Consider the following 25,371-nt stretch of genomic DNA (forward strand, 5'->3'; position numbering starts at 1 on the left):
GTACACAGCAATTTACAAAAGTAAAACAATTTGACTAACAGCCCAGCAAAAATTGTACATTCTGAGTTTTTTAAAAAGGATTTATTTTATTTCATTTTTATGTTCCCTGTCTCCCAAAATGAGACCCAAAGTGGCTTTCAGAGAGGGAAAAGAAATAATTTGTTGGTGTGTGCCTTTAAGTTGTTCCTGGCTTATGACGACTGTAAGCTGAACCTATCAGGGGTTTTCTCAGCAAGATTTGTTCAGAGGTTTGCCTTTTATAGTTATAAAAACTAAATGAAAGCAATGATATAATATATAGATTGCATTTTTAAAATATCATTTGATTAGGCTAAAGATAATATCATTTCTTTATTTTCAATGAAATTGAAGGAAGGATAGCTGGAATTGACTTTGTTAAATGCAGTAAGGGAAGTAATCTCAACGTATCTTAAAGAGCGTCTTTATAAATGTAAATATAGATGGTATGTGACTTTTTCACACTTAACAAAGATTGATGATTTATAAAATGATAGATGTTGGAGATGTCAAACTGTGATTGTAAATTATTTAAATATTAAGCATATACATTTTGGCAGTCATGGCTGAGACTTACAAAATAAATAATGGAATATGAAATAGATTTGTCACCTAAAATTGTACTATTAAAATGCTGTTCATTTGGACATTTTAGATTTGATCACATGTTTATTGAAAGCATGGTATTATTTCCCATTCTATCCTGAATTGGTGCACATGGCAGTGAACTAGATTTATAACATAAATGTGCCTCAGAAGAACATAGACATTTTGTGGGAAGCTGAGTTGATTTAGTAAACTGGAAATAGATACATTTCTATGTAGTTTTTTTTTTATAATTCCACAGTTTTTCTCGTGATATGTTTACATGCATTATTTAAATTTTTGATTAAAAAATAAGGCTTCCTGTTGCAGATATTTTTATTTTTTCCTCCTGAATTGATGTATTCCAAGCATCTATGACTCACGCAATAACAAAATACGTGTTTCTGGAACAATGGGCCAATAATATATGTTCTCCACATAGATGACTTATTTTTCCATATAAAATCCAAACAGTCTTCTATGTTCTCACTCAAATCCAATTTCTGAAAGGTTCACAATTTACATATCCTCGTAACAAAAACTTGTTTGTGTAATGTTTTGTGTGGTCCTGCCTGTTCCAACTTGTAATCTAAACACTGTTCATTCTCACTTCAGGCTAAACAATTTCAATGAAATGGCTTCTGGGGGGCAAATTCTATCAGTCTTTGAAACATATTTTTAGTGAAGAGAGGTGACATTGAGAATCCATACATATGCCAAAGCCTGTCATACAGTGTAAAACAAACACAGATTGAAACCAGTCAGTCCATAACTCAAGAAAAATAACATTTCCATTGTAAGCGATATTAAAACTCATGAATCAAATGGCTGACTGTCTAACAGGGGAAACATTTCAATGAATCATTGAAAACCCCTATCAATGATCAAGGGCTCTGCTGCTGAAATTACAACCTGGTATTTATGAATAAAGAAAGAACAGTTCCTACAAAATTTCAGCTAAGTTGCACCTGCTTTTTTGGAGTCTGGATTTTGCCTCAGGGCTCAACAAGATACTCATAGCAACCCAAAATAATTGCACACTGTGTATAAATCAGAAACTGCCTTGAAATTGCACCCCAGGCTCTGAATGCTGGTGATGCCAAAAGGTCTTTTTCTTTTTGTCTCCAAAAGAAAAGTATCTAAGGCTTATGCTCACTTCTAACACATGTGAATCCCACAGAGCACAATGGTACCTATGCTGAGTAAACAAGCATAGGCGGGCACTGCACAGAGCAAAAACATATTTAAAGACTGAACTGGTTCTGTAGAGCATGGATCGCACAGTCACTGGATTTCTGGAAAGCAGAATTGATCTCTTTTATGTGCTGCCTCCTATAATTACCATTCTTTTCAAGATCTAATTCCTTCCTAGTTAAATTTAGTTCTCTGGCTGAATCCTACAGCTGATGTATGCACTGTATGTTCATCTCATATGATGTATGTATTGGGCATATTGGTTGAATGATTCTGAGTTGTCAGTTTCAAAAAGTATATCTTTCAGGCCTCACTTTAATGGGCTGAAGTACACATAATGTACAAATGGTAGAACTTTCTGTAAATGAAATTTGGGTTCTAGGGTGAGGTCTTCCTCACATCTGTACTAGAATGTACATAAAATTGGCACTAAAGCCAGGAGCCGAGTGTAATGCTAGGGGAAGAAGTTCAGCACACACCTGTGCTGGCTTAAGGCCTCCCTGAGCTGGCTGTAAGCAGGACTGGGAGAGTAGAACCGAGACGTAATTAGACACAAAGAAAGGGAGCCCTTCAATAAAGTCTACACATCTGCACACTCTGCAAGACCTTTTCACATGCAGACTAAAATAGATATTACATCTCAATTGTGTTGCTTTTGTCTACATCAGATTTTCTCCCACATACAAAATGGTTTTGTGCGAAATGGGGTGAGGGATAAGGAAGGATGAGAGGAAATATTTATTATGGATTTAGATGAGTCCTGAAAGTTTTGGAACATTGGATTCTACTGAGGACGGTCAAACATACAAGCATAGTATAACTAAATACAGTATTTGGATGATTTGGGCATTAGGCTCTTAAACAGCATAATATCTCAACACATTAGAAACATGCTTATGTACTCTGAGGATGAAGTTTGTACGTATTTCTAATTAACCACTGTATATCTTCACTTTGGTAGCATGTATATGTGCCTAGGACAAACACTACTAGATTTTTCTTTCCAACCTTCTTATTCCTAGTACAGTAGAGAGCAACTTCCTTATGTATTATGTTGTTTCCTAGGACAAAGGGCAATAAGCATTTCAAGACAGATAAAATCTTTTGCATTTGAAAATTTGATGTTTGTTGTGAGGCAAGCAGCTAAGTTGTGGGGCAAGAGGATATGTGGCAGGTACAGTGCTAGTGTCTCCCATGTCAGAAAGTTGAGGAGATAGACTAAGGGCCTCATCATATGGGCAAAATTGCCTGTCCTATGTTGCTTTCACCCCTCTTCAGCCACTGAGCCTGCCGGCTCTTATCTCACTATGTAGATCTACTTCCAGCGGGGCTCAATGGCACAAGTGAAGAGGAAACTTTATAAGCCATCAAAGAAGCAACATGGAGGGCTTCTTGTGTTTCATGAGGAAAAACGGGTGGAAGCCTGGTGGTAGATGCTTCCCCCCATGCGATGGGGTAAGGGGGAAGCCAAACAATGTGGGCTGTGGGGCGATTGGTTCTTCGTTGTGGCAAATCCACTACTTAATGTGGTGACGTCCTAAATATGCCAAGCAGCTACTGGGCAGCAGTAGTAGTGGGACTTGACACTGGTATAGGACATCTTGGAGATAATGGCAGTAGCATTACAGCTAACACTTGTTAGTGGAGGCACAGTAACCCGCCTTTTGAACGTTACCATGAAAAACCCATGATAAGACCATCTAAAATGAGTAGCTCCTAAAGATGACACTCCCAGGTCCAAAGTCACTCAACAAGCTACTCAATAATATAAGTCAATTATAAGTAGTACTGTGGCTAATCATGCAGCTGGACTCAAGCTAAAAAAAGCCTCATGGCACAATGCACTTTGATGCACAATGCACATCTATCACAATGACATTTTTGCTATGTACTTAAAAACAACAGCCATCTACTGGATATGAACATTAGGAGTTGAAAAGGTGGGTGACAGAAGATTAATTGGGACTGTCTCTATCTAGCTTGGTCAGTTGGAGAGTATGCATTTCTGTTATATTGTTTCTTAAAACAACAACACAGCAGAGGACTACTTGAAGTAATTCTGTTATATATGCAGGGCATTTCATATTGGAACAAAAAGTGTCTATTTTTGCCTATTCCTCCCTAGCTTCGTCTGTTAAACAAAATACTGCTCATGTTCTGACAGTTTGGAATTATTGATTCCAGCAGAAAAAGATGTAAAAAACCAGAGGCAATTCTAGAACCGAAGTCAAAAAAGAGCCTGTAGAAACAACAGAAACACATAATGTGCATTTGTGATTTACCACTGTTGGATTTGGAATTAATCACTAGAAAATACAAATAACTATATCTGACTCTCTTTGCTCTATATGCTTTATGATGCAGTTGTGGTCTCTATTAGATTTTGAAGCCTTTATTTTTTAAAAGCAAAGAACAGAAAAAACATAGGCTGAAATCCTGTCTTGAAGACATGCATCAGGCATATAGCTATATCTCTATAGCTTGTGTCTCCTTGTAATGTCCCCTCAGACCTACCTTTTATGAGGATCTATCAGGAAAAGAGCAATATAAAGAGAGAGATTAGGAAAGCAGGGAAGGATGGTGAAAAGGCTGTATAAACACAGGGCTTGTTTACATGAGCCCGAAAATCCTGAAATAATGCATATCATGGGGATTTTCAGTTGACTTTACTCTGCTTTTAGCAAAGTTGAAAGATATTCCAGAATTTGCTGTAATCTATGGAGTATGCTGGGGCTGCATGATCAGGTCTGATTCAGCCTGATCTGCTGTCCAGAGTGAGCACCAGTGCCATCACCTTTTCCTTGTCATGGTCACCTCTGCATATGTCAGAATGGGGTGATCAGTAAAAAGGATGACGAGATTGACTTCTTAGACATATTATATCTTAGAATGTGCTCCAACTGTGTGTACTATGATCCCTATCTTTTAATGTTGGGATGGAGTGGAGAGATAATGCTACTCACACAAGGGCCAGCTCCCTAGTTTCTGATCAGCCCTTTGAAGGGCGAGGTCTCATTGATGAGCCTCATGCTCTCTTGTTTAATCCATGGAGGTGATCACCATTCTAGGCTCAACTCCAGGCAAAACAGAGAGGCGGAGAATACTGGTTGGAAATAAAAAAACATGATGAAAGTAGAAATTTTCAGGCTAGTGAAAGTCTTATCCCATGTCTATGATAGTTACCTCTGCTTGGCAAGACCACACCTATGGAATTAAGGTGATGTGTCTCTGTTACATGTAGAGACCTATAATATTAAGGTAAAGGTTTTCCCCTGACGATAAGTCCAGTCGTGACTGACTCTGGAGGTTGGTGCTCATCTCCATTTCTAAGCCGAAGAGTCGCCATTGTCCGTAGACACCTCCAAGGTCATGTGGCCGGCATGACTGCATGGAGCACCGTTACCTTCCCACCGGAGCGATACCTATTGATCTACTCACATTTGCATGTTTTCGAACTGCTAGGTTGGCAGGAGCTGGGGCTAACAGAGGGTGCTCATTCCGCTCCCAGGATTTGAACCTGGCACCTTTTGGTCCGCAAGTTCAGCAGCTCAGCGCTTTAACGCACTGTGCCATCAGGGGCCCCATAATATTAACAGGTGCCAAATAAAGACTGCTAACTGTACAAGATCAATTGGGTACTTTGAAGTATGACAGACATGTCTGCTCAGCTTAGTACAGGGACTCCAGTATCATCTCTTTGCTTTCTGCCTGAAGAAATTTGCATCTTGTTAGTGGCCAAAAATAAGGTAACAGGAAGAAAGGAGGACAATGTCAAGATGCTAAAACCAATCTTTATTTGTGATCTTTCACTTTCACAGGGGTCTGGTACCCTTCACCCAAGCAAATGTGGACAACTGATGGTAGAATGTGAAAATAGGAACATGGATGAAGTACAGCTGCCCAGTGCTTTGGAAGTGAAACAAGGCTGTAAAGCTGAATTAAACAACATACTCAGCACAACTCTGCCAAATAAATAATGGTTGATTATTTTACCATGTGGTGCAGCAGTTTAAACCACTGAGCTGCTGAACTTGCTGACCAAAAGGTCAGCAGTTCGAATCCAGGGAGTGGGTTGAGCTCCCGCTGTTAGACCCAGCTTCTGCCAACCTAACAGCTCCAAAACATGCAAATGTGAGTAGATCAATAGGTACCACTCCAGCGGGAAGGAAACAGTGCTCCATACAGCCATGCTGGCCACATGAGCTTGAAGGTGTCTATGGACAACACCGGCTCTTTGGCTTAGAAATGTAGATGAGCACCATCCACCTGAGTCAGCCAAAACAGGAGCCCCTGTGGCCTAGTGGATTAAAGCCTTGTGACTTGAAGGTTGGGTTGCTGACCTGGGTTGCTGACCTTGAAGGCTGCCAGGTTCGAATCCCACCTCAAATCCCACCCGGGGAGAGTGTGGATGAGCTCTCTCTATCAGCTCCAACTCCATGCGGGGACATGAGAGAAGCCTCCTACAAGAATGGTAAAAACATCAAAACATCCGGGCATCCCCTGGGTAATGTCCATGCAGACGGCCAATTCTCTCACCCCAGAAGCAACTCAGGTTGCTCCTGACACACACACACAAAAAAAGCCACAACTAAACTTAATGTCAAGGGGAGACCTTTCCCTTTTATTTTACCATGTGTGCAAAACTTGGCTAAAATTAAATTATCTGTCCTAAAGTAATGTATAGCCAAACTGTTAAGACCCAGCAGTTGTAGAGCAGTGACTGGAGTCTTCCATGTATTTTTCCTTGGAAATAGTTAATAAAATAACAATGAGGACAAAATATTCAAGGGCATATTAGAAGCTCTCTTGCAGGTGTCAGGAACTGAACTGTTGCAACTTACATCCTCATATAGCTAGTAGCCCCTCAACCCAGGGATGACTTCACACTTACATCCAGATGCTACAGTTACTGATGGCTGGTGGATGGGGTAGCAGAGCCACCACAGCACATAATATAGTTTTCCTGAGGTGTTAAAGAGATCAAAAGCCAATTCTAGATCTCAGAAATATCACAGTGTACAGACCTTTTAACCTCACTGAGTGTTAGCAGAAAGTTGCTTGTGTATTTACCATTTTAAAGGGATGTAAAAGGCAACTGCTTTTGGCAGCAGGATGGAGGGAATAAAATATCTGGCTTTTTATTACAGGTTTTTGATACACCAATGTTCTTACAACACCCAGTAATTCTCTTTCTTCGTTTTAAAAGACTTGGCCTAGTATATCAAATTCTTCATTCTTGTATGTTTTCAAATAATTTCTGACTTATGGCAATCCTAAGATGTACTTATCACAGGGTTTGCTAAGAAGCAGTTTGCCTTTGCCTTCCTCCAAGGCTGAGAGAGTGTGCCCTGCCCAAGGTCACTAAGTTTCCAGAATTATAGTCCAATGTTCCGATCACTATTCCACATTGGCTCTCTTCGAATTCTTCTATTTCAAGTATTTTAAAAACCCCATGCAATATCACAACCAACAGTATTGATTAGTAGCACACTGTTTTATTTTGGTACTAGTGTTCATCATTTTATTCAACCAGAGACCAGTTGAGTTCTTAAGAGAGAGGCGAGAGAGAGGGGGGAGGGGGGAGGGAAATTTGCTTCACACGGGCTATATGCAACTATTTAGAGACTATTATTTTGAATGAAAGCTACAAATCCCTACCTGTTTGCAGTTTATGCATGGTTTTTGTGTGTGTGTGTGTGTGTGTGTCAGGAGCAACCTGAGTCACTTCTGGTGAGAGAATTGGCCGTCTGCAAGGACGTTGCCCAGGGGACGCCCGGATGTTTTGATGTTTTTACCATGCTTGTGGGAGGCTTCTCTCATGTCCCCACATGGAGCTGGAGCTGATAGAGGGAGCTCATCCGCATTCTCCCTGGATGGGATTTGAACTTGGCAGCTTTCAGGTCAGCAACCCAACCTTCAAGTCACAAGACTTTAATCCACTACGCCACCGGGGGCTCCAGTTTATGCATGTTCTGCCAAGACGATATCACAAAACATACCTATATGGGAAAAAATTAAAATGAGAAACTCATTTGATTTTGGAACAGTATGTGCTAGAAATGTGTTGTTTAATTAAGCTAATCTGCCATAAGCCATTCACTTTCACACACCAAAAATTAATCTGCAAAGGACCAGAACTATTGAACTCTCTGACATTGCACTGAATGTCTGAAAAGAGATGAAACAAAATGTATAAAGGTTCCAAAGCAAATTCAACCTTTTAAAAAACAACAGTGAGTGTGGAGATAACATGGACACAATCATCACAGTGTTTGCTTCATATACAACCTCTTCACATGGAGCCGTGCTATTTTGCTGGCAGTTGCGCAGAGCGCATTGTGGCTCCCTGCACACCCTCCCTCCTTCCCCCATCACATGGTGGGGACAAGACAAGGTGCACTGGGGCCCTGTTCCTGTCCCCATCAGATGGGATCAGATGGGAGGGGGAAGCGCAAAAGAAGTTTTGGAAAACAGAATTGTTTTGGAACAGAGATGCTGAATTGAAGGACAGAGCTGAGCGGGAGAAGTGAAGAAAAGGGGAAGAGGTTTGACTGCATATGTTTACTTCAAACTTCTCTGGTCAGCTACAAAATCAGAAGCGACTTGCAGTTTCTCAAGTCACTCATGACACACAAAAGCTACCAAACTGTCAAATGTGGGACTTTCTTGCACCCACCCCTTGGTGTTATTCTGCAGATCAAACTATTGTATTTTCATCTCCTCATTTCCAGTGTCTGACTGGATATTCAGCCTCAACCCCATGCTTTCAAGCTACCCAGTCACTTCTGTCCACCCAGGAAGGAAGAAGGGGAGGAAGGAGAAGAGGAAGAGGAAGGAAACCCTGGTTCCTGGATGACAGAGCTTTGCCAAGCAAGTTTATCAGCATTTACAGAGGCACCAAGACTGTTAAAACTTCCTTTTTTAAACCCATCTGGAAGACTTAACAACCTGCACCATCAGAAAGCAATAGTAATATTGCTAGGGAATTTTAGATATTGGATGCATTAATTGGAGGTAAGAAGCTGTTATAGACAGTTGTGAAGTGCCCAGTGACCATACTGATTGGCAGATCAGGGGAACTGTAGTCCAAAATATTGTTTTCCTAAACTCTGATTTTTTTAAAAAAATCCACTTCCATTATATGTTCTGTACTTAGCATTTCCACATTTCTTACACCACTAGTCTCTACAAGAAATCATTTTTACTACCTCCTGTAGATTGCATACATCCATTTCCAGTATAGTATCATATATATTCATAAAAGTTTACTATGGTATATGTATTCATATGGGTGTTTTGAGTGCTCAGTGATGACCCTGGAGACCAAGGTTTGAACTCCTCACCCAGCCATGGAAACCCATTGGGTGCCTTGGTCATTTGGCCTCAGAGGAAGGTAAAGGTAAGTGCCGCTTTGAATATATCTTGCCAAGAAAACTCTTTGATAGGTTCACCTTTGTCATTGTGTTAGAAATGATCTGAAGCCACATAATAACAATAATCACAACGGCAAACCCCTCTGAACAAATCTTGCCAAGAACACATTAGGATAGTGTTATTATAAGTCACAATTCATTTGAAGGAATATGACAACAAATGTCCTGGAAATTGTGTCTTTTAATGATTAAAATATAATCCAAAACTGTTTATGGTTGAGAAGCATAATGAATCATTTTCGAGCACAGATATGTTATCTTAATGAAAAGAAAAAAAAACAAATTGAGGAGCAAATGTAATAGCTTGGCATTGCTCCACCTCTGAGAAAGAAATTACAATGTATGACTTGAGAAGCATGAGGAACACATAAGGATAATTTTATTGCTATTATTTAAATGAAGTATCTTCAAAAGTCTTCAAGTAATTGCCTGTTTAGTGAAGAAATATATAATGTATTGCGGTATTTAAGACTGCAGACACCTGCCATTATTTTAGACCACTTGAAAATAAATGGAATAACTCCACCCTGGAACACTAGTTCTAACACGAGAAACCAAACAATCCCAAAGAGATGCCCTAGAGGACATTAAACAGAATGCTTATTAAGCCCTTGAGGCCTTCAAGGTAGGCTAGCCAGATCCAGCAATCTACCCCCTTTCATTAAAAGATGTTATGAGTTAAATGAAAAGTAACTGTGTTTACTTAGTTTCTCAGGATTCAATCACCAAATGCATGATAAATCCATTCTTTATAAATGGGGTTTATTTATAAAAGACTATATGGATTCAGTTGAGCTACAAATTAAGAATTGGGGGTATTGTGCCCTTGCAAAGTGTTGTGTTTTGAGTGCCAACCCTCTCAATACGTTTGTTGAGGAAGTGGGCCATTAGAGCAACTTATGACATATTTGGGATCCAAACCCCCTTTGCTAGAGTGAATTTCTTAAAAATTTGAGGAATGCCTCAGCTCCTGAAGATGGCTCAGACCAAGGGGAGACAGAAACACCAAATACGTTCATTCTCTAGATCAGACTTGGAAGAATTACTTTTCGGACTACAACCTGCAGAATTCCCCAGCCAGCAGGAGTGGGAGTTATCATGCAAAAATTTTTCTTAGCTCTGGCTGAGACAAGTGAGAAAGCTTGCATTGAAGGTTTTCATTGGCATCTTCTTGCTGGCACCATGAGCCTTCATTGCATATCAGGGTCTACTGTCTTTAAGTCTAATGTCTTCTTTGGACAGTAACTGGCTGGTACTTCTAGGACTGAGACTTTATCTCATATTTCCAGACATTCTTCTTATGAATTTAAGCCATGCAAGCTTTGCTCCTGGCAAAAATCACATTCACGAGTTTAGGTTTTGTGAACAGGATTGTGCATAGATTTGATCAATATAACATGTTGTTTATAGAAATCTCTAGGACCCCAGAATGGCTGTACATCAGATATTGACCACAGAGTCATCATAGAGAGAACAATTCTCCAGGCATTTGCAGTTCTCCAGCATGATTTTGTGGTCAATGTCTAGTGGAAATTGACTATAGAGTCATGCTGATGGACTGAGAGATTTTTAAGGAGATGTTAGTCTGATTTTTAAAGTGTTTTTTTTTAAAAAAAACAACAACAACAACTCATTAATCTTCCACTTTTGTGGGAGTTCTAGATAAATTTATTTAGGATGTTTTGTTTCTTCCAGGCCTCTCAATTTCTCTTTGTGGATCTACAGTTGAGTTTGTCTCCCCATCATCCAATGCTTGAACTGGAGCAAAAATGTGAACCACCTAAAATAACCAGGATTGTTTTTTGAAGCCCTACTTGTGTTGGCCCAAAGTGGATGCTTTTTAATCCCCCCTGAATTGCTTTATATATTACTTTATATAAAAATAATAATTTTCCTTCTTGATAAAGAGGCTTTATTTCAACTCAGTTCTTTATTAGCATATCTGTAGTCAAATCTAAGACTAGGACCGCGGATTCATGTCCGACAAGCTCAGGCTAATACTGAGTAGGCCAGGACAGATAGAGAAAACTCACCAGAGTGAAAACAAGCCACAGAAATTTATTCAAACCTGCCAGAAGTGATACAAGTACACACAAAGATGCTTTAAAGGTACAACCATAACATACAGAGAAAAGCATGATCTTTATATGCATGACAGCTATTTGAAGCTCCTGCTTCCCTCCCTGACTGGTAAAGAGAGGGGCTGGGCTGGATCCGCACCCTGATTGGCTGAGAGCACCGCTGATGTCGCCACCTCCAAGTGGGAATTCCCTTTTGCTGGGAAATGGCAGCCTGGGATTCGCTGGCCCAGGATCCAATCAGCTGTTCGGATGTACCCTGGGAGGAGCATCCTTTGCAGATACAGTGGTCAAAAAGATGTTAGTGAGTCTTGATTGAGTCAGCATTTCAGTTCCAAACTTTAACAAAGATGTGACTTCCAGGAGACAAAAGGTGATGATTCCAGCAATTCATGATTGGGCTTGTAATAATAATAAAAAAAGGGTAAACAAATGAACATTTTCTAAGCCTCTGTTTCCACAGTCGGCAATCTCTCAGCCCATGTGGACTATTTGGTTAAACAAATATTTGCAAGCTTATCCAGTCTGATACAGATGTCACTCCCTGCAGAATCTAGCCAACAACTTAGACCACTCAGGGTTTGTGTACACAGGCCCTAAATCTATTTTCTCACATGCATCTGAAGAAACAGCATGTGTATGAAAGAATATGCTTCCGACTTCATTATTTCAATTGGTCTTTAAGGTGCGACAATATCCCTTTGCATACTGAAATTCCAGACTAACATGGCTATGTCTTTGAGTTCTAACCCCATGTTAAAAATTGATTATCTAGCCTCCTTGCTTTCTCCACTTACAGTCATCCCACTTCCAAGTCCTTCCTCCACCCTGGTCTTGGAGCTGTACTAAGTGGAGCATATAGCCAAGATCCTCAGGAGCACATATAAAAGTATACTTCTGGTCAAAGTACATGCATGGAATTAAAATACCTCAGCTGTTATTCAAGGAGTCTGATTCAATGTATTTGTATGGAGTTTAGGGGACTTGATCAAAACATGCCATGATGTGACATGAACATTCATCTTTCAATGTTTAGAGATGTTCATATAATTTAACTGTTTCACCTTTCCCTCTCCTAAAGAAAATACGGTATTCTTTAAAATATTGTAATAACATATAATCATATTAAAGATATTGATGTTTAAAGTAGTTCACACATAAAAATCCTGTTGTTCTGTTTTCTCACTTTCTCACTAATAAACAGTGAATCATGTTAGTGGAGTCCTTACAATTTAAAGCCTTGGGCCTGTATTGGCTACATGAGGTACTGAAGAAATACGTGCAAATAACTCCAGCCTCACCCTTTAAAAGTTTTTCTAGCAGCACAAAACAGACCATAAAGAATGTAAAGACTTACTTGTCTTATCTTGCTTCAGTTCCTGAATGGGTTTGGGCAGAAAAGGATATAAATTAAAGGTTAAAATAATAGCTGGGCACTTCAGGAAACAAATTAAAGCATGCCTTCTCTCATTTTCTCTACATGAACCAAATGCACATCTTATTGACTTGGGGTTAATAGTAAAATGAATTACACAGTAGTGCAGAGTGGAAGATTACATTCCCACCTGCCTACTCTGTGTGTGAGAGAAAAAACAGACTGTGATCATATCTTGTGTTGGAACAGGTTCTCTTACAGAATTTAGTCTGAAAGCCTTTCATGGCATAAGAAAGGACAGACCAGAAATGAAGATCATACGATAATGCAGGGGATATTGGATGCATCACAGGGCACAATTTATTTGGGACCATTTAACTCCAGTTGCACAAATCTTATTTCTGCATGGAACATGGCAGCAGCCAGAGCAGATCTTACAGGTTGAGAAACAAACACACATATACACTGATACAACTTTTATAAAATGTATAAATCTTCTAAGAACTATCATTCATCTTAAAAAGATAGAAAACTGTGAGAAGCAGAGAAGGAGAAACAGGAATATGAAGGAAAACAGGTTCTTGTCTTTAATCTTGAAATATAAAATTATGTGAATTTTAAGAGGATGAGTGATGTGCCTGCTAATTGGTGGCAATGTAATAATAATAATACTTCATTTATATACCGCCTTATCTCCCGGATGGGACTCAGGTTTACAGTCATAAAAGCAACACAAACATTACATAACAACATAATAACACATTATTAAACAAAGTAAAAAATACAATTATGTAACTGGATACTAGACATGTGCAATTCATTAAAAAGTTTCAGAAGTCATTTCAAAATTAGGGGGTGTTGGCATTTTGTTTCTATGGTGTTTCTAAAGTATAGTTAGTGAAAATTTCATTACTATTATGAGAATAATGAAATATCGTTACTTTTTCATTATGCACATAATTACTATCATTGGGGAAACTTCAAGGGCTCCTTTCTCCCTCATCCTTATAACTATTGGGGTAAAACTTGCTATAATGGTAGAACATAATTACCACTGTTAGCCCATGAACTTTCAGAATGTTTCACATATCCATGGGATGTTGGGGGAATTCTCAAAGGTTTTGTAAACAACATTTTTTTAAAAAAACCCTACAAGAGCTATCTCCTTGAATGTTCTATACAATGACACAAGACAACAGGGGATCATAGAATCATAGAATAGTAGAGTTGGAAGAGACCTCATGGGCCATCTAGTCCAACCCCCCGCTAAGAAGCAGGAAATCGCATTCAAAGCACCCCCGACAGATGGCCATCCAGCCTCTGCTTAAAAGCTTCCAAAGAAGGAGCCTCCACCACAGTCCGGGGCAGAGAGTTCCACTGCCGAACAGCCCTCACCGTGAGGAAGTTCTTTCTGATGTTCAGGTGGAATCTCCTTTCCTGTAGTTTGAAGCCATTGTTCCGTGTCCTAGTCTGCAGGGCAGCAGAAAATAAGCTTGCTCCCTCCTCCCTATGACTTCCCCTCACGTATTTGTACATGGCTATCATGTCTCCTCTCAGCCTTCTCTTCTGCAGGCTAAACATGCCCAGCTCTTTAAGCCTCTCTTCATAGGGCTTGTTCTCCAGACCCTTAATCATTTTAGTCGCCCTCCTCTGGACGCTTTCCAGCTTGTCAACATCTCCCTTCATCTGTGGTGCCCAAAATTGGACATAGTATTCCAGGTGTGGTCTGACCAAGGCAGAATAGAGGGGGAGCATGACTTCCCTGGATCTAGACGCTATTCCCCTATTGATGCAGGCCAAAATCCCATTGGCTTTTTTAGCTGCTGCATCACATTGTTGGCTCATGTTTAACTTGTTGTCCACGAGGACTCCAAGGTCTTTTTCGCACACACTGCTGTCAAGCCAGGCGTCCCCCATTCTGTATCTTTGATTTCCATTTTTTCTGCCGAAGTGAAGTATCTTGCATTTGTCCCTGTTGAACTTCATTTTGTTAGTTTCGGCCCATCTCTCTAGTCTGTCAAGATCGTTTTGAATTCTGCTCCTGTCTTCTGGAGTGTTAGCTATCCCTCCCAGTTTGGTGTTGTCTGCAAACTTGATGATCGTGCCTTCCCCTCAAATTTATTTCAGAAATATTCATACATTTACTGGTTTTAGGGAATTGTTTTAAGTTTTGACAAAAACATTTTTAAAAGCCACAACAGCTATCTTATTGAATGTCTTTCATATATTAACCAATAGAAACTAATATTAACCAATTATACATTTTCATAAAATTCTAGAGTTGGAGGGGGCCCTTCTTCCAGGCAAAAGGGCAACATCAAAACTCTCCTGACAGATGGCCATTGAGCCTCTAATCTAAATAATATGCTTCCCCTATTGAATTGGAAGGGACCCCCCAAAGGCCATCTATTTAGGGATTTCTTCCCTGTCCCGCATTGATTTAAATAAATAAAATTATTAGTATGATTATTATTAATAAAATACTTACTAGAAGTATCAGTCAGTCCTCCTCTTTGTAGATTCAGGCATTCATAGGAACTCTGGCTGGCTGCTGCTCAGAAGGGACAAATCTCTCCCCTCTTCTGACTGGGGCTTTCTGATGTCAGCAGAATTCTGGGAAATGGAGTTTTGGGGATGGCCTTTTTCATTCTCTGGCATAGGGCTCCTCACCTTCTCAAACTACATTTCCCAGTGTTCTGTGCTTTCTTTTCCAGAGAAATCTGCTTCCTTCCTACTTTTCCTCTTCTAATGGCAAGAGGCCATTAATTTAAAGAGGAAAGGTGGCCCTTTTGGCTTTGCTTTGCTTCCTTATGCTGAAAATAAAACTGACTTTGGGAGGCTTCCAAGATCTACAAAATGCAAATGAAAAAGTATTGAGTAAGTTTCAATTCTTAAGTTTTTGGTGCAGGCCAGGCTCACATGTCGGATATTGCTTTGTAAGTACGAATTGAACAAATTTGATATGATTTACGAGGACTAACAAAAAATGTACACCTATAATGGATACAAGGCCTAATGACAGATGAATCCTTACCGAAACAAATCCCAAAAACAAACACTTTGGGTTGTTGTTCTTTGTTTCTTATCTCTTCTCCTTGGGCAACATTACTCAAAATGGTGATACATTCAGTCCAAAACCTGTCTGACATTCATTTCTCCCTACGTCCACTTCAGTTCCATGTTATTACTGTTATGCTTATCCACCGCCTTTCTTGTCTTTGTTCATGCATGCCCATAAACATCAATTATAATTGATGACCAACCCTGAAATAACAAGTCCAGACACATAACACCTATGTTAATAATTAAGATTAAAACCTGGGAAACTTGCTAGAGAGGAAGACCAACCAGGTTGGGGTCTTAGTAGGGGTTGGGTGTCTACATCTCCTTTGGTGAAAACACCAGACCCCAAGGGCAATCCAGTCTTTTGGAATTGTTCACCCTAGACAGTCATAGTTTGGAAATCAGACTTAGGAAACTCTACCCCAAGCCCCCAAACTCAAAAAAGAGGTGCAAACCTCGTGTCAATTCAAACTGCAGGAGAAAAGACTCCACCTAAGCATTAGGAAGAACTTCCAGACCGTGAGAGCTGTTTGTCAATGGAATATGATGCCTCAGAGCATGGTGGACTTTCCTTTTTTGGAGGTTTTTAAGTACACGAAACTTACACAATCTGCATGATAGTTGTAGAGTGCATTTGCCATTGAATTTTATCACTTAATATAGTTTGTCTGTTTTCTTATCTAGGGCCATTTGATATTACATAATCATAACACTATGATCCCACTTTAATTACCATGGAATCCTTGGTTTTGTAGTTTGGTGAGGCATTAAAGCCCTTGGCTGAGACTTTAATTACTGCAAGCCCCCAAATTTTGTAAGATGGAAGCCTGGCTCTTAAGGTGGAAGCATAACAATATGTGTGTAGTATGGAAAGACCCTTTGGATGGATCTACACTTTCATACAATGCAGTTTCAGAATTCAGATTAGCTGCATTGAACTGGAGCATATGAGTTTACATTGCCATATAATCCAGGTCAACGCAATTAATCTGCATTCTGAAACTGCATTATAGAGCAGTGTAGTTCCAGCCTTGCCACTTCATCACATAACATAAATTCCACTGGAGTTGAAGTACCAAAAAGCACCGAGAGGGATGATGGGCGGGGCCCAATGTCTGCAGTGCGGAAACCTCTTCATTGAAAAATACGCAAGACAACTGAGTGCACTAAACAGTGTGATTAAAAGGTAGGGGGAAACTTCATTTTATTACAAAATGGAGTTAGACTGAACTTTCTTCTTCTGAACACTTCCCAGATCTGATGAAGTCCTTAGTAGTGTAAGAACCTTATCATAAAGTTCAGGAAAGAGGGAGCAGTGAGGCGAATCTGTAGCCCCACACACAGCTCCCTCTCACAACACCTTCCCCATCACATAGGGGAAAGTGTAGCCCTTGCAGGGAGGCCCTGGAGCCAGCACAACATGGGAAGCCTCCCATGTTGCCAGGGAAAGCGTCTGGCGATGCTTTTACTTTGGTTGGGGATGGAGCCACAGGCAACATCCTCTGGTGGCTGCCGTGGGACTCCATCCCAGAAGCTGGCTCTAAGCGTCCTAGGATGCTTATTTTGAGCCATGTGATGAGGTCATAAGTAACATGTAGGGAAAAACCTACGTTCATAAAGTGCACACAGAGAGAGAGTATGGTACTTTACTTCTCTGACAATTTTAATGAAACGCCTGTCTGAAACATCTATTTATATTCCCAAGGAAAACCTACACAAGTACCAAGGAGCCACCCCATTAAAAAAAATTGTTGCCATGCCATGTCAGCAAGAGAACAAGTTAAAATCCTGAGAATGCCCAGGTTTCTCAGCGGCTGCTATTCGCATTCATATGACATTCAGACCTCAGTTACTAAAAAATTCATTATACAATAGTGGTAAACTTCACAATAACATTTTCTTGATATGAAAATGGAATGAAAAGAGGAGTGCATGTCCCTTTAAATTAACAGTGAGGAGACAGTAGAACCCCCAACCCCCAATTTTGATGCCTTTCCAAACCCACCTGAAGACTCTCATATTATACAGTTTGTTCCTTGAAAACTGAGCATTTTTGTCTAGAAACTATTTAAAATGTCACAGACTATTTGAAATTGCATCAGTTTGGCTCTGCTCATTCCCACAATCACTCAAATGGGGAAAATCCCAAAGGACTCTGAACTAGCCCAAAGCAGAACCTAACATGATATGACAATTTCTGGTTTTTTGAAAATAAGACATGAAGTCTATTATTGGGCCACAATGAGTTCTTGCCACTTTTAAATACTCAGATCCATTTTTCCTGATTAGGCTTCTACATTCTTGTCTTCTTTTTTCCTTTATAGTGTAAAATGCTGAAAAATAGAAAATGATTTTCTTGTAGCTCAGAACCAAGTTGCGTAGCCCTCTAATGATCAAATGTGTCCTATTTGTTACTAGCAGGCTTAGCATCTTTCAATTTACTTAAGGATTTAAATTTGCTGTTGTTTCTCTTGCTCACACACTTGGTGAGACTTTTTAACAGTTGCTTTCGATTCAGCGTGATTACATTACCATGCTTAATGAAATGACATTTCAGAAAAGAGTGTCGGATCATGTTTGCATGTGCAGAATTCGTACATGAAGCTGCTAGCAGATTAGCAGATCCCACTCCTGATAAGATTTTTTATCACTGCCAACTTTGCTAACCACCATTTATTTAATATTCTAAAATCAGTTCACTTAACTTTTTCCTTGATAAGCAGGAAGAAAATGTTGTTCCACCCCGGAAAGCCCAGGTTTGGGCTGAGGAGTGGGGACTAGCACTCATGCCAAAGTGGATTATTTTAACCTGTTTGGTGCAGTTTCTAGGTCAGTCTGGAAGCGTCCCCAGGAGTGGACAAAGTACTGCCCTCCAGTACATTATAGCAATTCTTATATGCCCTAGTCAGCATAAATAAGGTGGGGGAGCTATTGAACTCAATCTAATTTAAAGCTAGACAGTGAAAGAATTCTGCCTGGAAAATTTCCATGTGTGGTGTAGCTCCCTAGAAAATATGGACATCCCAAAAGGTGCATGAGAGCTTAGTTCTGAAACAGCCGTATATATTGAGCCTTCTCCCAGCATGCTGATCCCTACCAGCCTCTTTGTTCTTCAGCCTCATTGGCCCCATCTACATTGCCAAATAATATAGTTTGCAACTTCATTGTTTGGTCAGTATAGACTCATATAATGTGGTTTAACTGCATTCAACTGTATTACTTGAGTCTACACTGACCTTTCTAAGGAGACAGGAAGTCTGGAGCAGAGTTTACCTCTATATTGTCTTTGAATTTCTTTCTATAATTTGTTATAGAAACTGCAGTAACATTTTCATCCTCATTCTTTGTTTTCCTTGTTTTTTTTGTTGGTTTTTTTTTAGAGAGAGAGAGAGAGAGAGAGAGAGAGAGAGAGAGAGAGCTTAAATTAACCAAGGATGGTACTTAATTTGCCCTGTATCCAGCTACCAAACAGACTGTAGACCAGTGCTACTCACAATATTTAATAGAGTAACTCCTTTATTTTGTTTTTAATTTACAACACCACAGCATCGTGTGTATGTGTGTGTATATATATGAAATAAAATTACATTATGTGTAAAATCTTTTCAAAAGACATTTTCAAAAAATATTAAAACAGCATGTGCTTTTGTGACTTTTTGCCATCCTGTACAGTTTTTAAGTTTTCAAAAAAGGTTTATATTGCATTATTCCGTGAAATGGCATATTGGTTGGGTCAATTAACCTTTTAATGAATGTGTAAGTAATGAGTTTTTAAAACAGCCCAATAACATAGATTAATATTGTTGTCTGTCTTACAAGCAAGGCTGAGAGGAAGTGGGTTGTCAGCCAGGATATATTTCTCAGTTTAAGTCCATCTAGTTCAATTATCAGCAAAGGCTTTTTAGTGTTTTTCTTATAAGACTGTCTGAAAACATAAAACACAACATAAAAATGTTCTAGAAGTTCCTATTCCTCCCCTCTGATGTGCAGATATTCTATAGCTGACCATGAGTGGCTGGAAGGAAAAAATTGTATGAAATTCACCAGCAAATTAATTTTTTTCTCCTGTATGTTTAAAGTATTTTAAAAACAAGAGGAGGCATCAATTTTATAATAACCAAATAGGTTAAAATATCATTAGAACCCTACATCCATTTCTTAATTTATATTAAAGTTTTCTAAATGTATAAATGGAATCCCATTGGATACCATAATAACTGCAAAAACTAAAACCCAGCTGCAAATAATAGCAAATGCTTTGCATTATTTATATCCCAGGTTTTTTTATTTTCAGAAAGAAAATCGTTTCAGTATTGAAACAAGGTAGCATTTTAAAATGCAGAAATCAATTCAGTCTTTTTGTCACTTGTAATTGTTCCTCTTTTGCAGTGTTAACAATATCTTAGAAGGACTACAATAAAAGTCTACTGAAAAATCTACAATGAGAAGCATAACGAGGGAAAAATTAAACCGTGCTTCAAATTTCCATGTACATATATTTTGTCAATCAGCCTGACTAAAGATGTTGGCACAGACATATTCAAAGTATCTCACTTCAAAATGTTGTCAATGACGGTATTATTAAATTGGCAATTATATTTTGCCATTGTTGATGCAGGCAAATGATTCAGAAATCTTTTGAGGAACAATTGGATAGATGTGAGCCTTCCATAATGTCAATTTCAAAAAGAATGGCATGATACAAATAGAGAATGTTTTATTAATTCCTGTCCATAAGATGAACCAAATAGCAACTCATTTCAAGTATTCAATTATTGCTTAGAAAGACAAAATTGTCTGATGATCAGATTGGGGAGACAAATTTTTCAACATCAAATATAGTAAGCAGGATATTCCAAGTACTAGGGTCATATCAATCTTGTGTTGTTTCTGCAAAACTGTGATTATTGATTTTGTCATATTCTTGGAAAGAGTATGAAAGCATCTTTGTTTTCAGCTTTTTCCAGACGCATTCATTAGCTGCAGAATATATTTTTGAAGGAATCAATGTCAACTATAACAATGGGATTTGAACAATGCTTAGTCCATGTCTGTAAAGGAGGTGGAAAAAATATCTTTGCTCAGAAAACACATGATCTGTCTTCTAGCTGTTTGCTTTAAACTTGTGTGTGTTGATAGTTGTATCAGCACAATCTAAAGAATAGGCCAAGAATAAGGCACCAAGACAAGCTGCTGATCATTGGTTTTCTTGGCAAGCAATTTTTTGAAACTAGATAATTTGATATACAGTCTACCATAGTTTACTGCTTACTAGAATGTTGGAGGCAGTGTTGGTGTGTTTGTGTGTGTGACACTGTGTTATAGTCAAAAGTTTTAGATGAGGAATGTAGCTTCTTCAGCATACATAACAAAATGGCCTTTATTTTGTTATGGACACTTTTGCTGACTTCGCACGAGATGAAGATCATTGTGTCTGTACAGCCTTACTCTAAATTTTAAGGTTGGCTTAAAAACTGTGGCCTGGACACTGAGAACTGGGAAGCCCTGGCCCTTGAGCGCTCTAATTGGAGGTCAGCTGTGACCAGCAGTGCTGCGGAGTTCGAAGAGGCACGAATGGAGGGCTTAAGGCAGAAACGTGCCAAGAGGAAGGAGCGTCAAGCTAACCCTGACCGAGACCGCCTTCCACCTGGAAACCAATGTCCTCACTGCGGGAGAACATGCGGATCAAGAATAGGTCTCTTCAGTCACCTAAGAACCCACTCCCAAGACACCAGAGATGGAAGACAATCTTCCTCGAACTATGAGGGATCGCCTAAGTAAGTAAGTAAAGTAAGTAAGTAACTCTAAATTATAGTAATTGAAGCAAATCAGTTTATAATTTGGTTCTATGCTAAATTTCCATGGTTACCAGACAAACATAAGCATTTAGACCATCTCTCAAACAAAATATGCCTTTTTAAAAACACATTTGTGAATATATGTGTAGCAAAATACTTAATTATAGTGTAAATTTTAAATATGAGTGTTAGTGTTGAAACATGACCTACTTTGCAGGGCTGGTGTGCGAACAGCCATTTTGTGATTCTTAGAAGGTAGCGCCAGGGGAGGAGCTAATTTACATAGGGGCAACCTGATTGGTCATATGTAAATGAGCGGGTGCTAGAATTTGAAAGGGGAGAGAGCCAAGAATGGCAGTTGGGGAAAAAAAACCAAACATTCTAAAGTCAGTCAGGACAGGGAAAGCTAACTGCTAGGTCAGGATAGTTAGTTGTCAGTGAATATAGGTCAGGGAATATGTTAACAAAAGGTATTTGAACTAATAGTTAGTATAACAAGTTGAAAAGAGTTAAGAGGCTGTTTCTGCATAGTAAACAAATGAATCTTTCTGTGTATAAAGATTTGTATGAAGGAAAGCTGTAACAAAACATTGTTATTCAACCAAGAAAGCAATATACAAATGTAACCAACACGCTTTTGTTGCAAGATCTCAATAAATAAACTGAGTTACTGTTTCGTTCTGTATGAAGACTGTTTCTCCAAAACACTGAATAGGATTTAAAGAGTCCAAGAAGATCCCTGCAGGTTTTGATTGGGAATACATGTGTGTTCCAGGTTTAAATTGGTGACAGTGGTGGGATATATAGAGAGAAAAAAGATTTTCCCCCTGTCTGAAAGAACTTTTGTGAAGTGGACTTCACAATATGCTATGAAGTGGAGTATCAGGCATATGAATCAACAATATAAATGGTAAGATTTACATCACACAAGTGAAACATTTTCAATGCAGTCATAGTTATAACTACAAAAGAATATATTAAGTTTATTTGCTGTCTTACTATATTGAAAGGGGCCCCTGGTGGCACAGTGTGTTAAAGCGCTGAGCTGCTGAACTTGCGGACCGAAAGGTGCCAGGTTCAAATCCCGGGAGCAGAATGAGCGCCCGCTGTTAGCTCCAGCTTCTGCCAACCTAGTAGTTCGAAAACATGCCAATGTGAATAGATCAATAGGTACCGCTCCGGCGGGAAGGTAACAGCACTCCATGCAGTCATGCCAGCCACATGACCTTGGAGGTGTCTATGGACAACGCTGGCTCTTCGGCTTAGAAATGGAGATGAGCACCAACCCCCAGAGTCAGTCACGACTGGACTTAATGTCAGGGGAAAACCTTTACCTTTACTACTATATTGAATGTATTGAAATGAATTACATTTTCAGAAGAGCAAATTTCAGTTGTAATTTTATGCATTTCCTAGACCCATTGTTCCCAAAAGGCTTTGTTCTTTCTAGGAAAATGTACACTATGCTGTAGGTTAAGAAATGAAGGTGTACCTAGTAAATTTCTCAAGACAAGGAAGCCACCAACAACTCAATAAGAATGATAAACTAGGAGTGTGTGAAAATTTAAAAAGTTTCAAAAATCATCATATAATTAGGGGGAACCAGTGTTTTGTTACTATAATGATAGTAATGAAATTTCGTTATTATTTTGTGAAAGTAATTATGTTCATAAGGGAGGGGCTTCCGGGGCTCCTTTCTCCCTCATTTTAGAGCTATTGAGGTGAAACTTGCTACAATAGTAGAACACATTTAACACTGTATCCCCCCTCCAAAGTTTCAAAACATTTCACTAATCTATGGATTTTTGGGTATTTTTCTTTGTTTTTACTAAAAAAAAACTTTAAAAAAAACAAACTACAAGAGCTAAGTCCTGAAATTTCGCTACAATTACAAAACATAACCAGGGCACGATTCCTCCCAAGTTTCCGAAATATTTATTTAAAACATTTATATCCCTCCTTCTCACCCCGAAGTGGACTCATGATGAAGCACAACATATATACGGCAAGCATTCCATGCTGGGACATAAAATAATTATAAATATACACAGATTATGCACACAGAGATCACACTAGCTCTTGAAAAAGCAGCTAAGGCAACTTGTGCCAGAGTTAAACAAGGGTTTGTGTTCTTTGTACTGGATTATGCATACACAGATCACACTAGTACTAGAAAATGCAGTCAAAGCAACTTGTGGCAGAACTAAACAACAGGTTTGTGTGCTTTTTTGCTTGATTATGCACACAGAGATCACACTAGTGCTAGAAAATGCTGCCAAGGCAAATTGTGATTGGGTGAAAAATTGTTGTTTGCTTTTTGGTTCTATGCACACCTAGAAAGCAATGTAGCCCAGGCAGTAACTTTCAAAGATTTCTTAAAATGCAGCAAAAATATAAAGCAGTCTTAAGGTAAAAGATGTCCAGCCACCCCAAAAAAGAGCAAGCAAGCCCCTGCCTTCCAGTGCCTGTCTCAGTGTCTCTACAGCATGCAAAGTTTTTCTTGCCTTCTCTTTCCCCAGCACAAAGGGTCAGCCTCAGCTACAGTAAGCTATAAGCTAATGGAATTGGCAACCCTGAACCCTATGCCTGCCTGCCTGCCTGCCTGCCTGGAAAGCTAACCTGGCACAGAGCTCCTCTCTCTTTCCCTTCCCGAGCGCAAGTGGAGGGTCTGGTGAGGTGCTGAGGAGGAAGAGCAATGACTGCGGCTCTCTCTCCACCCCCTTCCTTCAGCCCTGATTGGCTGAGAGGCATGGCAATACGTTTGGCTTCGCCTCCCGGTAGTATTTGGTTGTTCTGTGAATTAAAACTGGCTCACAGGGTTACAACGTTTATGCAACTTATGAAAAAATACTAGGCCAAAGTTTCTATTTTTTTAAAAAAAAATTGTGCAGATGACGCCCACGCATCGGATATCGCATCATTAAGTATGAACCTAACAAAGCTCATACGACTTACAGCGTGTAAAGGAAATTTTGCACAGCCCTAATGATAACACTGGAAATTAAAACAGAAACAACCATTTTTGTACCTCTAAAATGTGCCTCACTGTACCTATCTGTAGTAGATGAACCACAAAGTTGAGTATCCTATATTCAAACTGCTTGGGACTTGACATGCTTTGAATATATTTATATGTCTCCTTTGGAATATTTATATGTTCTAAATATAGTAAGATATCTTGGAGATGGATCCCACATATAAATACATTTGTTTATGTTTCATGTACACCTCATATACATAGACTGAAGGTAATTGTATATACAATATTTTGAATAATTTTGTGCATGAAACAAAGTTTGAGTACACCAAATGAATAGAAAACGAGGCTATCACTATCCCAGTTACCCATGTGAGCAATTTTGACCTCCCTAGTCCACATTTTACATTTTTTGCCCACTAGGTTTGCCCAATCTTTATAATGCTTTGTCTGTGTTTCTTACAAACATTTGTGGAGATGGGAGGACAACTTAAAATATTTTTTCACGCCCAGAAACTGCCTTGTTCAAAGACTGATGATAACAATGAGTTGCTTACCTGTAACTGTGGTTCTCCGAGTGGTCACCTGTGAAATCCGCACATGTGGTAATTAGTGCACGTGCACAGCAGTAACGGAACATACAACAGCTGTTTGTAATAAAGTAATAATTGCCCCGCGCTCCCTCCCCAGAGGGTATATATATGTGTCAGACCCCTGACAGCAGGGCACCAAGAACCATACACGGAGGCCAATCTCTATCTAATATCTTTATTAAGTAAATGTATAAAAGCAATAAAAACAAGTGAAGAATATAGTTCAGAAGCAGACCTTTCAGATGAGGTCAAATATA

The 25,371-nt window shown here is 39.2% G+C and overlaps 2 long non-coding RNA genes across 3 annotated transcripts in view; one reads left to right on the forward strand and one right to left on the reverse strand.

Moving 5' to 3' along the window:
• Positions 1 to 11,124, forward strand: part of LOC103279589 (uncharacterized) — a 111,746-nt gene extending 100,622 nt beyond the window's left edge. For both annotated transcript variants that reach the window (XR_010002739.1, XR_506879.3), the window contains 2 exons: positions 8,529 to 8,811; positions 10,926 to 11,124. This is a non-coding gene — a long non-coding RNA (uncharacterized LOC103279589). The remainder of the gene's footprint in view (positions 1 to 8,528; positions 8,812 to 10,925) is intronic.
• Positions 11,125 to 11,569: 445 nt separating this feature from the next.
• Positions 11,570 to 15,979, reverse strand: LOC134296161 (uncharacterized). The gene is made up of 3 exons (XR_010002740.1): positions 15,172 to 15,979; positions 12,666 to 12,687; positions 11,570 to 11,709 (listed from the first exon to the last, which is right to left on the reverse strand). It is a non-coding gene; the product is annotated as an uncharacterized LOC134296161 (long non-coding RNA).
• Positions 15,980 to 25,371: the final 9,392 nt, after the last annotated feature.

This window comes from Anolis carolinensis, chromosome 2 (genome assembly GCF_035594765.1).
Source record: "Anolis carolinensis isolate JA03-04 chromosome 2, rAnoCar3.1.pri, whole genome shotgun sequence".
NCBI lineage: Eukaryota > Metazoa > Chordata > Lepidosauria > Squamata > Dactyloidae > Anolis > Anolis carolinensis.